This window comes from Puntigrus tetrazona, unplaced genomic scaffold (genome assembly GCF_018831695.1).
Source record: "Puntigrus tetrazona isolate hp1 unplaced genomic scaffold, ASM1883169v1 S000001004, whole genome shotgun sequence".
In the NCBI taxonomy this organism is placed as follows: Eukaryota; Metazoa; Chordata; class Actinopteri; order Cypriniformes; family Cyprinidae; genus Puntigrus; species Puntigrus tetrazona.
The window spans coordinates 28,371-39,732 of record NW_025048599.1 but is presented as its reverse complement, the minus strand read 5'-3'; the positions used below and the strand labels follow the sequence as shown (position 1 = coordinate 39,732).

Sequence of the window (11,362 nt, the reverse complement as noted above, 5' to 3'; positions counted from 1 at the left end):
AGGCTCAACTCACTTCCTGAGATTCCACAAGAGAGGGCGCTCAGGGTGGTATGGCCGTAAGAAAGCTGCTGCAAAAGCCCCTATTTTAAGGTGAGGCACACTAAGTGCCATTATACTAGATAAGTAATGAATGAAATACAAAAAAATACTTCAAAATGAGCTACATTAAAGATAAGAGCATTAGTTAAGTAGTTAAAACAGTCAAACTCTGTTTAAAGAACAGCTACTTTAAAGGCAATTGAATTAAATAAGCAGTGAGGAAAGCAAAGAGCTGGTCAAACTTTGGCCACACTAAGGGCCAGTGTATTAGATAAGTAGTGAAAAAACTCAAAAACTTACAGCACCTGGTATTCCTAGGCAGTCTCCCATCCAAGTACTAACTAGGCCCAACTCTGCTTAGCTTCTGAGATCAGGCGAGATCAGGCGTGAACAGGGTGGTATGGCCGTGTGCGAAAGCTGCTGCAAAAAGCCCCTATTTTAAGGTGAGGCACACTAGAAGTGCCATTATACTAGATAAGTAATGAATGAAATACAAAAAAAAATACTTCAAAATGAGCTACATTAAAGATAAGAGCATTAGTTAAGTAGTTAAAAACAGTCAAACTCTGTTTAAAGAACAGCTACTTTAAAGGCAATTGAATTAAATAAGCAGTAAGGGAAAGCAAAGAGCTGAGTCAAACTTTGGCCACACTAAGGGCCAGTGTATTAGATAAGTAGTGAAAAAACTCAAAAACTTACAGCACCTGGTATTCCTAGGCAGTCTCCCATCCAAGTACTAACTAGGCCCAACTCTGTAGCTTCTGAGATCAGACAAGATCAGGCGTGAACAGGGTGGTATGGCCGTGTGAAAGCTGCTGCAAAAAGCCCCTATTTTAAAGGTGAGGCACACTAAATTGCCATTATACTAGATAAGTAATGAATGAAATACAAAAAAATACTTCAAAATGAGCTACATTAAAGATAAGAGCATTAGTTAAGTAGTTAAAAACAGTCAAACTCTGTTTAAAGAACAGCTACTTTAAAGGCAATTGAATTAAATAAGCAGTAAGAGAAAGCAAAGAGCTGGTCAAACTTTGGCCACACTAAGGGCCAGTGTATTAGATAAGTAGTGAAAAAACTCAAAAACTTACAGCACCTGGTATTCCTAGGCAGTCTCCCATCCAAGTACTAACTAGGCCCAACTCTGTAGCTTCTGAGATCAGGCGATCAGGCGTGAACAGGGTGGTATGGCCGTAAGCCAAAGCTGCTGCAAAAGCCCCTATTTTAAGGTGAGGCACACTAAGTGCCATTATACTAGATAAGTAATGAATGAAATACAAAACAAAAAATACTTCAAAATGAGCTACATTAAAGATAAGAGCATTAGTTAAGTAGTTAAAAACAGTCAAACTCTGTTTAAAGAACAGCTACTTTAAAGGCAATTGAATTAAATAAGCAGTAAGGGAAAGCAAAGAGCTGGTCAAACTTTGGCCACACTAAGAGCCCAGTGTATTAGATAAGTAGTGAAAAAACTCAAAACTTACAGCACCTGGTATTCCTAGGCAGTCTCCCATCCAAGTACTAACTAGGCCCAACTCTGCTTAGCTTCTGAGATCAGACGAGATCAGAGGCGTGAACAGGGTGGTATGGCCGTGCGAAAGCTGCTGCAAAAAGCCCCTATTTTTAAGGTGAGGCACACTAAAGTGCCATTATACTAGATAAGTAATGAATGAAATACAAAAAAAATACTTCAAAATGAGCTACATTAAAGATAAGAGCATTAGTTAAGTAGTTAAAAACAGTCAAACTCTGTTTAAAAGAACAGCTACTTTAAAGGCAATTGAATTAAATAAGCAGTAAGGGAAAGCAAAGAGAGCTGGTCAAACTTTGGCCACACTAAGGAGCCAGTGTATTAGATAAGTAGTGAAAAAACTCAAAAACTTACAGCACCTGGTATTCCTAGGCAGTCTCCCATCCAAGTACTAACTAGGCCCAACTCTGCTTAGCTTCTGAGATCAGGCGAGATCAGGCGTGAACAGGGTGGTATGGCCGTAAGCAGCTGCTGCAAAAAGCCCCTATTTTAAGGTGAGGCACACTAAGTGCCATTATACTAGATAAGTAATGAATGAAATACAAAAAAAATACTTCAAAATGAGCTACATTAAAGATAAGAGCATTAGTTAAGTAGTTAAAACAGTCAAACTCTGTTTAAAGAACAGCTACTTTAAAGGCAATTGAATTAAATAAGCAGTAAAGGGAAAGCAAAGAGCTGGTCAAACTTTGGCCACACTAAGGGCCAGTGTATTAGATAAGTAGTGAAAAAACTCAAAACTTACAGCACCTGGTATTCCTAGGCAGTCTCCCATCCAAGTACTAACTAGGCCCAACTCTTAGCCAGCTTCTGAGATCAGGCGAGATCAGGCGTGAACAGGGTGGTATGTATGGCGTGTGAAAGCTGCTGCAAAAAGCCCCTATTTTAAGGTGAGGCACACTAAGTGCCATTATACTAGATAAGTAATGAATGAAATACAAAAAAAAAAAAATACTTCAAAATGAGCTACATTAAAGATAAGAGCATTAGTTAAGTAGTTAAAAACAGTCAAACTCTGTTTAAGAACAGCTACTTTACAAAAAGGCAATTGAATTAAATAAGCAGTAAGGAAAGCAAAAGAGCTGGTCAAACTTTGGCCACACTAAGAGACCAGTGTATTAGATAAGTAGTGAAAAAACTCAAAAACTTACAGCACCTGGTATTCCTAGGCAGTCTCCCATCAAGTACTAACTAGGCCCAACTCTGCTTAGCTTCTGAGATCAGGCGAGATCAGGCGTGAACAGGGTGGTATGGCCGTGTGAAAGCTGCTGCAAAAGCCCCTATTTTAAGGTGAGGCACACTAAGTGCCATTATACTAGATAAGTAATGAATGAAATACAAAAAAAAATACTTCAAAATAGAGCTACATTAAAGATAAGAGCATTAGTTAAGTAGTTAAAAACAGTCAAACTCTGTTTAAAGAACAGCTACTTTAAAGGCAATTGAATTAAATAAGCAGTAAGGAAAGCAAAGAGCTGGTCAAACTTTGGCCACACTAAGGGCCAGTGTATTAGATAAGTAGTGAAAAAACTCAAAAACTTACAGCACCTGGTATTCCTAGGCAGTCTCCATCCAAGTACTAACTAGGCCCAACTCTGCTTAGCTTCTGAGATCAGGCGAGATCAGGCGTGAACAGAGGTGGTATGGCCGTGGTGTAAGCTGCTGCAAAAAGCCCCTATTTTAAGGTGAGGCACACTAAGTGCCATTATACTAGATAAGTAATGAATGAAATACAAAAAAATACTTCAAAATGAGCTACATTAAAGATAAGAGCATTAGTTAAGTAGTTAAAAACAGTCAAACTCTGTTTAAAGAACAGCTACTTTAAAGGCAATTGAATTAAATAAGCAGTAAGGAAAGCAAAGAGCTGGTCAAACTTTGGCCACACTAAGGGCCAGTGTATTAGATAAGTAGTGAAAAAACTCAAAAACTTACAGCACCTGGTATTCCTAGGCAGTCTCCCATCCAAGTACTAACTAGGCCCAACTCTCTGTAGCTTCTGAGATCAGGCGAGATCAGGCGTGAACAGAGGTGGTATGGCCGTGGCGAAAGCTGCTGCAAAAGCCCCTATTTTAAGGTGAGGCACACTAAAGTGCCATTATACTAGATAAGTAATGAATGAAATACAAAAAAAAAATACTTCAAAATGAGCTACATTAAAGATAAGAGCATTAGTTAAGTAGTTAAAAACAGTCAAACTCTGTTTAAAGAACAGCTACTTTAAAGGCAATTGAATTAAATAAGCAGTAAGGAAAGCAAAGAGCTGGTCAAACTTTGGCCACACTAAGGGGCCAGTGTATTAGATAAGTAGTGAAAAAACTCAAAAACTTACAGCACCTGGTATTCCTAGGCAGTCTCCCATCCAAGTACTAACTAGGCCCAACTCTGCTTAGCTTCTGAGATCAGGCGAGATCAGGCGTGAACAGGGTGGTATGGCCGTGTGAAAGCTGCTGCAAAAGCCCCTATTTTAAGGTGAGGCACACTAAGTGCCATTATACTAGATAAGTAATGAATGAAATACAAAAAAATACTTTAAAATGAGCTACATTAAAGATAAGAGCATTAGTTAAGTAGTTAAAAACAGTCAAACTCTGTTTAAAGAACAGCTACTTTAAAGGCAATTGAATTAAATAAGCAGTAAGGAAAGCAAAGAGCTGGTCAGAGCTTTGGCCACACTGGGGCCAGTGTATTAGATGAAGTAGTGAAAAAACTCAAAAACTTACAGCACCTGGTATTCTAGGCAGTCTCCCATCCAAAGTACTAACTAGGCCCAACTCTGTAGCTTCTGAGATCAGGCGAGATCAGGCGTGAACAGGGGTGGTATGGCCGTAAGCAAAAGCTGCTGCAAAAAGCCCCTATTTTAAGGTGAGGCACACTAAGTGCCATTATACTAGATAAGTAATGAATGAAATACAAAAAAAAATACTTCAAAATGAGCTACATTAAAGATAAGAGCATTAGTTAAGTAGTTAAAAACAGTCAAACTCTGTTTTAAAGAACAGCTACTTTAAAGGCAATTGAATTAAATAAGCAGTAAGGGAAAGCAAAGAGAGCTGGTCAAACTTTGGCCACACTAAGGGCCAGTGTATTAGATAAGTAGTGAAAAACTCAAAAACTTACAGCACCTGGTATTTCCTAGGCAGTCTCCCATCCAAGTACTAACTAGGCCCAACTCTGCTTAGCTTCTGAGATCAGGCGAGATCAGGCGTGAACAGGGTGGTATGGCCGTAGCGAAAGCTGTAAAAAGCCCCTATTTTAAGGTGAGGCACACTAAATTGCCATTATACTAGATAAGTAATGAATGAAATACAAAAAAAAAATACTTCAAAATGAGCTACATTAAAGATAAGAGCATTAGTTAAGTAGTTAAAAACAGTCAAACTCTGTTTAAAGAACAGCTACTTTAAAGGCAATTGAATTAAATAAGCAGTAAGGAAAGCAAGAGCTGGTCAAACTTTGGCCACACTAAGGGCCAGTGTATTAGATAAGTAGTGAAAAAACTCAAAAACTTACAGCACCTGGTATTCCTAGGCAGTCTCCCATCCAAGTACTAACTAGGCCCAACTCTGCTTAGCTTCTGAGATCAGGCGAGATCAAGGCGTGAACAGGGTGGTATGGCCGTAAGCGAAAGCTGCTGCAAAAAGCCCCTATTTTAAGGTGAGGCACACTAAAGTGCCATTATACTAGATAAGTAATGAATGAAATACAAAAAAATACTTCAAAATGAGCTACATTAAAGATAAGAGCATTAGTTAAGTAGTTAAAAACAGTCAAACTCTGTTTAAAGAACAGCTACTTTAAAGGCAATTGAATTAAATAAGCAGTAAGGAAAGCAAAGAGCTGGTCAAACTTTGGCCACACTAAGGAGCCAGTGTATTAGATAAGTAGTGAAAAAAACTCAAAACTTACAGCACCTGGTATTCCTAGGCAGTCTCCCATCAAGTACTAACTAGGCCCAACTCTGCTTAGCTTCTGAGATCAGGCGAGAATCAGGCGTGAGCAGGGTGGTATGGCGTGGCAATGAAAGCTGCTGCAAAAAAGCCCCTATTTTAAGGTGAGGCACACTAAGTGCCATTATACTAGATAAGTAATGAATGAAATACAAAAAAAAATGCTTCAAAATGAGCTACATTAAAGATAAGAGCATTAGTTAAGTAGTTAAAAACAGTCAAACTCTGTTTAAAGAACAGCTACTTTAAAGGCAATTGAATTAAATAAGCAGTAAGGAAAGCAAAGAGCTGGTCAAACTTTGGCCACACTAAGGGCCAGTGTATTAGATAAGTAGTGAAAAAACTCAAAAACTTACAGCACCTGGTATTCTAGGCAGTCTCCCATCCAAAGTACTAACTAGGCCCAACTCTGCTTAGCTTCTGAGATCAGGCGAGATCAGGCGTGAACAGGGTGGTATGGCCGTGGCAAAAGCTGCTGCAAAAAGCCCCTATTTTAAGGTGAGGCACACTAAAGTGCCATTATACTAGATAAGTAATGAATGAAATACAAAAAATACTTCAAAATGAGCTACATTAAAGATAAGAGCATTAGTTAAGTAGTTAAAAACAGTCAAACTCTGTTTAAAGAACAGCTACTTTAAAGGCAATTGAATTAAATAAGCAGTAAGAGGAAAGCAAAGAGCTGGTCAAACTTTGGCCACACTAAGGGCCAGTGTATTATTAGATAAGTAGTGAAAAAAACTCAAAAACTTACAGCACCTGGTATTCCTAGGCAGTCTCCCATCCAAGTACTAACTAGGCCCAACTCTGCCAGCTTCTGAGATCAGACGAGATCAGGGCGTGAACAGGTGGTATGGCCGTGGCGAAAGCTGCTGCAAAAGCCCCCTATTTTAAGGTGAGGCACACTAAAGTGCCATTATACTAGATAAGTAATGAATGAAATACTTAAAAAAAAAAAAATACTTCAAAATGAGCTACATTAAAGATAAGAGCATTAGTTAAGTAGTTAAAAACAGTCAAACTCTGTTTAAAGAACAGCTACTTTAAAGGCAATTGAATTAAATAAGCAGTAAGGGAAAGCAAAAGAGCTGGTCAAACTTTGGCCACACTAAAGGGCCAGTGTATTAGATAAGTAGTGAAAAAACTCAAAACTTACAGCACCTGGTATTCCTAGGCAGTCTCCCATCCAAGTACTAACTAGGCCCAACTCTGTAGCTTCTGAGATCAGGCGAGATCAGGCGTGAACAGGGTGGTATGGCCGTGAGCAGAAAGCTGCTGCAAAAAGCCCCCTATTTTAGGTGAGGCACACTAAGTGCCATTATACTAGATAAGTAATGAATGAAATACAAAAAAATACTTCAAAATGAGCTACATTAAAGATAAGAGCATTAGTTAAGTAGTTAAAAACAGTCAAACTCTGTTTAAAGAACAGCTACTTTAAAGGCAATTGAATTAAATAAGCAGTAGAGGAGAAAGCAAAGAGCTGGTCAAACTTTGGCCACACTAAGAACCAGTGTATTAGATAAGTAGTGAAAAAACTCAAAAACTTACAGCACCTGGTATTCCTAGGCAGTCTCCCATCCAAGTACTAACTAGGCCCAACTCTGCTTAGCTTCTGAGATCAGGCGAGATCAGGCGTGAACAGGGTGGTATGGCCGTGTGAAAGCTGCTGCAAAAAGCCCCTATTTTAAGGTGAGGCACACTAAGTGCCATTATACTAGATAAGTAATGAATGAAATACAAAAAAAAACTTCAAAATGAGCTACATTAAAGATAAGAGCATTAGTTAAGTAGTTAAAAACAGTCAAACTCTGTTTAAAGAACAGCTACTTTAAAGGCAATTAAAGATTAAATAAGCAGTAAGGGAAAGCAAAGAAGCTGAGTCAAACTTTGGCCACACTAAGGGCCAGTGTATTAGATAAGTAGTAGAAAAAACTCAAAAACTTACAGCACCTGGTATTCCTAGGCAGTCTCCCATCCAAGTACTAACTAGGCCCAACTCTGCTTAGCTTCTGAGATCAGACGAGATCAGGCGTGAACAGGGTGGTATGGCCGTAGAAAGCTGCTGCAAAAAGCCCCTATTTTTAAGGTGAGGCACACTAAGTGCCATTATACTAGATAAGTAATGAATGAAATACAAAAAAAAACTTCAAAATGAGCTACATTAAAGATAAGAGCATTAGTTAAGTAGTTAAAAACAGTCAAACTCTGTTTAAAGACACAGCTACTTTAAAGGCAATTGAATTAAATAAGCAGTAAAGAGAAAGCAAAGAGCTGGTCAAACTTTGGCCACACTAAGAGCCAGTGTATTAGATAAGTAGTGAAAAAACTCAAAACTTACAGCACCTGGTATTCCTAGGCAGTCTCCCATCCAAGTACTAACTAGGCCCAACTCTGCTTAGCTTCTGAGATCAAGACGAGATCAGGCGTGAACAGGGTGGTATGGCCGTGAAAGCGAAAGCTGCTGCAAAAAGCCCTATTTTAAGGTGAGGCACACTAAGTGCCATTATACTAGATAAGTAATGAATGAAATACAAAAAAAATACTTCAAAATGAGCTACATTAAAGATAAGAGCATTAGTTAAGTAGTTAAAAACAGTCAAACTCTGTTTAAAGAACAGCTACTTTAAAGGCAATTGAATTAAATAAGCAGTAAGGGAAAGCAAAGAGCTGGTCAAACTTTGGCCACACTAAAGGGCCAGTGTATTAGATAAGTAGTGAAAAACTCAAAAACTTACAGCACCTGGTATTTCTAGGCAGTCTCCCATCCAAGTACTAACTAGGCCCAACTCTGCTTGGCTTCTGAGATCAGGCGGATCAGGCGTGAACAGGGTGGTATGGCCGTAAGCAAGCTGCTGCAAAGCCCCTATTTTAAGGTGAGGCACACTAAGTGCCATTATACTAGATAAGTAATGAATGAAATACAAAAAAAAAAAAAATGCTTCAAAATGAGCTACATTAAAGATAAGGCATTAGTTAAGTAGTTAAAAACAGTCAAACTCTGTTTTAAAGAACAGCTACTTTAAAGGCAATTGAATTAAATAAGCAGTAAAGGAAAGCAAAAGGCTGGTCAAACTTTGGCCACACTAAGGGCCAGTGTATTAGATAGAAGTAGTGAAAAACTCAAAACTTACAGCACCTGGTATTCCTAGGCAGTCTCCCATCCAAGTACTAACTAGGCCCAACTCTGTAGCTTCAGAGATCAGAGCGAGATCAGGCGTGAACAGGTGTGGTATGGCCGTGGCGAAAGCTGCTGCAAAAGCCCCTATTTTAAGGTGAGGCACACTAAGTGCCATTATACTAGATAAATAATGAATGAAATACAAAAAAAATACTTCAAAATGAGCTACATTAAAGATAAGAGCATTAGTTAAGTAGTTAAAAACAGTCAAACTCTTTTTAAGAACAGCTACTTTAAAGGCAATTGAATTAAATAAGCAGTAAGGGAAAGCAAAAGAGCTGGTCAAACTTTGGCCACACTAAAGGGCCAGTGTATTAGATAGAAGTAGTGAAAAAACTCAAAACTTACAGCACCTGAGTACATTTCCTAGGCAGTCTCCCATCCAAGTACTAACTTCAGGCCCAACTCTGTAGCTTCTGAGATCAGACGAGATCAGGCGTGAACAGAATTTAGTATGGCGTGAAAGCTGCTGCAAAAGCCCCTATTTTGGGGTGAGGCACACTAAGTGCCATTATACTAGATAAGTAATGAATGAAATACAAAAAAAAAAAAAAAAATACTTCAAAATGAGCTACATTAAAGATAAGAGCATTAGTTAAGTAGTTAAAAACAGTCAAACTCTGTTTAAAGAACAGCTACTTTAAAAGGCAATTGAATTAAATAAGCAGTAAGGAAAGCAAAGGCTGGTCAAACTTTGGCCACACTAAGAACCAGTGTATTAGATAAGTAGTGAAAAAACTCAAAGAACTTACAGCACCTGGTATTCCTAGGCAGTCTCCCATCCAAGTACTAACTAGGCCCAACTCTGCTTAGCTTCTGAGATCAGGCGAGATCAGGCGTGAACAGGGTGGTATGGCCGTGCTGAAAGCTGCTGCAAAAAACCCTATTTTAAGGTGAGGCACACTAAGTGCCATTTATACTAGATAAGTAATGAATGAAATACAAAAAAATACTTCAAAATGAGCTACATTAAAGATAAGAGCATTAGTTAAGTAGTTAAAAACAGTCAAACTCTGTTTTTAAAAAAAGAACAGCTACTTTAAAGGCAATTGAGATTAAATAAGCAGTAAAGGAAAGCAAAGGCTGGTCAAACTTTGTACACTAAGGGCCAGTGTATTAGATAAGTAGTGAAAAAACTCAAAAACTTACAGCACCTGGTGTTCTAGGCAGTCTCCCATCCAAGTACTAACTGGGCCCAGCTCTGCTTAGCTTCTGAGATCAAGGCGAGATCAGGCGTGAACAGAATTAGTATGGCCGTGGCGAAAGCTGCTGCAAAAGCCCCTATTTTAAGGTGAGGCACACTAAGTGCCATTATACTAGATAAGTAATGAATGAAATACAAAAAAAATGCTTCAAAATGAGCTACATTAAAGATAAGAGCATTAGTTAAGTAGTTAAAAACAGTCAAACTCTGTTTAAAGAACAGCTACTTTAAAGGCAATTGAATTAAATAAGCAGTAGAGGAAAGCAAAGAGCTGGTCAAACTTTGGCCACACTAAGGGCCAGTGTATTAGATAAGTAGTGAAAAACTCAAAACTTACAGCACCTGGTATTCTAGGCAGTCTCCCATCCAAGTACTAACTAGACCCAACTCTGCTTGGCTTCTGAGGATCAGGCGAGATCAGGCGTGAACAGGGTGTGGTATGGCCGTGTGAAAGCTGCTGCAAAAAGCCCTATTTTTGGGTGAGGCACACTAAGTGCCATTATACTAGATAAGTAATGAATGAAATGCAAAAAAATGCTTCAAAATGAGCTACATTAAAGATAAGAGCATTAGTTAAGTAGTTAAAAACAGTCAAACTCTGTTTAAAGAACAGCTACTTTAAAGGCAATTGAGATTAAATAAGCAGTAAGGGAAAGCAAAGAGCTGGTCAAACTTTGGCCACACTAAGGGCCAGTGTATTAGATAAGTAGTGAAAAAACTCAAAACTTACAGCACCTGGTATTCCTAGGCAGTCTCATCCATCCAAGTACTAACTAGGCCCAACTCTGCCAGCTTCTGAGATCAGGCGAGATCAGGCGTGAACAGGGTGGGATGGCCGTAAGCGAAAGCTGCTGCAAAAAGCCCCTATTTTTGGGTGAGGCACACTAAGTGCCATTATACTAGATAAGTAATGAATGCAAAAATACAAAAAAATGCTTCAAAATGAGCTACATTAAAGATAAGAGCATTAGTTAAGTAGTTAAAAACAGTCAAACTCTGTTTTAAAGAACAGCTACTTTAAAGGCAATTGAATTAAATAAGCAGTAAGGAAAGCAAAGAGCTGGTCAAAGCTTTGCCACACTAAGAGCCAGTGTATTAGATAAGTAGTGAAAAAACTCAAAAACTTACAGCACCTGGTATTCCTAGGCAGATCTCCCATCCAAGTACTAACTAGGCCCAACTCTCAGTAGCTTCTGAGATCAGGCGAGATCAGGCGTGAACAGGGTGGTATGGCCGTAAACCAGCTGCTGCAAAAAGCCCCTATTTTAAGGTGAGGCACACTAAAGTGCCATTATACTAGATAAGTAATGAATGAAATACAAAAAAATACTTCAAAATGAGCTACATTAAAGATAAGAGCATTAGTTAAGTAGTTAAAAACAGTCAAACTCTGTTTAAAGAACAGCTACTTTAAAGGCAATTGAATTAAATAAGCAGTGAGGAAAGCAAAGAGCTGG

The 11,362-nt window shown here is 38.6% G+C and overlaps 17 pseudogenes; all 17 read right to left on the bottom strand.

Moving 5' to 3' along the window:
• Positions 1 to 332: 332 nt before the first annotated feature.
• Positions 333 to 451, bottom strand: LOC122340373 (annotated as a pseudogene).
• Positions 452 to 731: 280 nt separating this feature from the next.
• On the bottom strand, positions 732 to 848 carry LOC122340400 (annotated as a pseudogene).
• A 275-nt stretch (positions 849 to 1,123) lies between these two features.
• On the bottom strand, positions 1,124 to 1,238 carry LOC122340396 (annotated as a pseudogene).
• Positions 1,239 to 1,516: 278 nt separating this feature from the next.
• Positions 1,517 to 1,637, bottom strand: LOC122340382 (annotated as a pseudogene).
• Positions 1,638 to 1,917: 280 nt separating this feature from the next.
• Positions 1,918 to 2,036, bottom strand: LOC122340392 (annotated as a pseudogene).
• Positions 2,037 to 2,714: 678 nt separating this feature from the next.
• Positions 2,715 to 2,832, bottom strand: LOC122340388 (annotated as a pseudogene).
• A 274-nt stretch (positions 2,833 to 3,106) lies between these two features.
• On the bottom strand, positions 3,107 to 3,224 carry LOC122340402 (annotated as a pseudogene).
• A 671-nt stretch (positions 3,225 to 3,895) lies between these two features.
• LOC122340376 lies at positions 3,896 to 4,014 on the bottom strand (annotated as a pseudogene).
• Positions 4,015 to 4,683: 669 nt separating this feature from the next.
• On the bottom strand, positions 4,684 to 4,803 carry LOC122340387 (annotated as a pseudogene).
• A 273-nt stretch (positions 4,804 to 5,076) lies between these two features.
• Positions 5,077 to 5,196, bottom strand: LOC122340372 (annotated as a pseudogene).
• A 1,473-nt stretch (positions 5,197 to 6,669) lies between these two features.
• Positions 6,670 to 6,786, bottom strand: LOC122340390 (annotated as a pseudogene).
• Positions 6,787 to 7,064: 278 nt separating this feature from the next.
• Positions 7,065 to 7,183, bottom strand: LOC122340375 (annotated as a pseudogene).
• A 278-nt stretch (positions 7,184 to 7,461) lies between these two features.
• LOC122340408 lies at positions 7,462 to 7,580 on the bottom strand (annotated as a pseudogene).
• A 274-nt stretch (positions 7,581 to 7,854) lies between these two features.
• Positions 7,855 to 7,974, bottom strand: LOC122340370 (annotated as a pseudogene).
• Positions 7,975 to 8,251: 277 nt separating this feature from the next.
• On the bottom strand, positions 8,252 to 8,369 carry LOC122340385 (annotated as a pseudogene).
• A 1,077-nt stretch (positions 8,370 to 9,446) lies between these two features.
• Positions 9,447 to 9,565, bottom strand: LOC122340384 (annotated as a pseudogene).
• Positions 9,566 to 11,026: 1,461 nt separating this feature from the next.
• On the bottom strand, positions 11,027 to 11,146 carry LOC122340403 (annotated as a pseudogene).
• Positions 11,147 to 11,362: the final 216 nt, after the last annotated feature.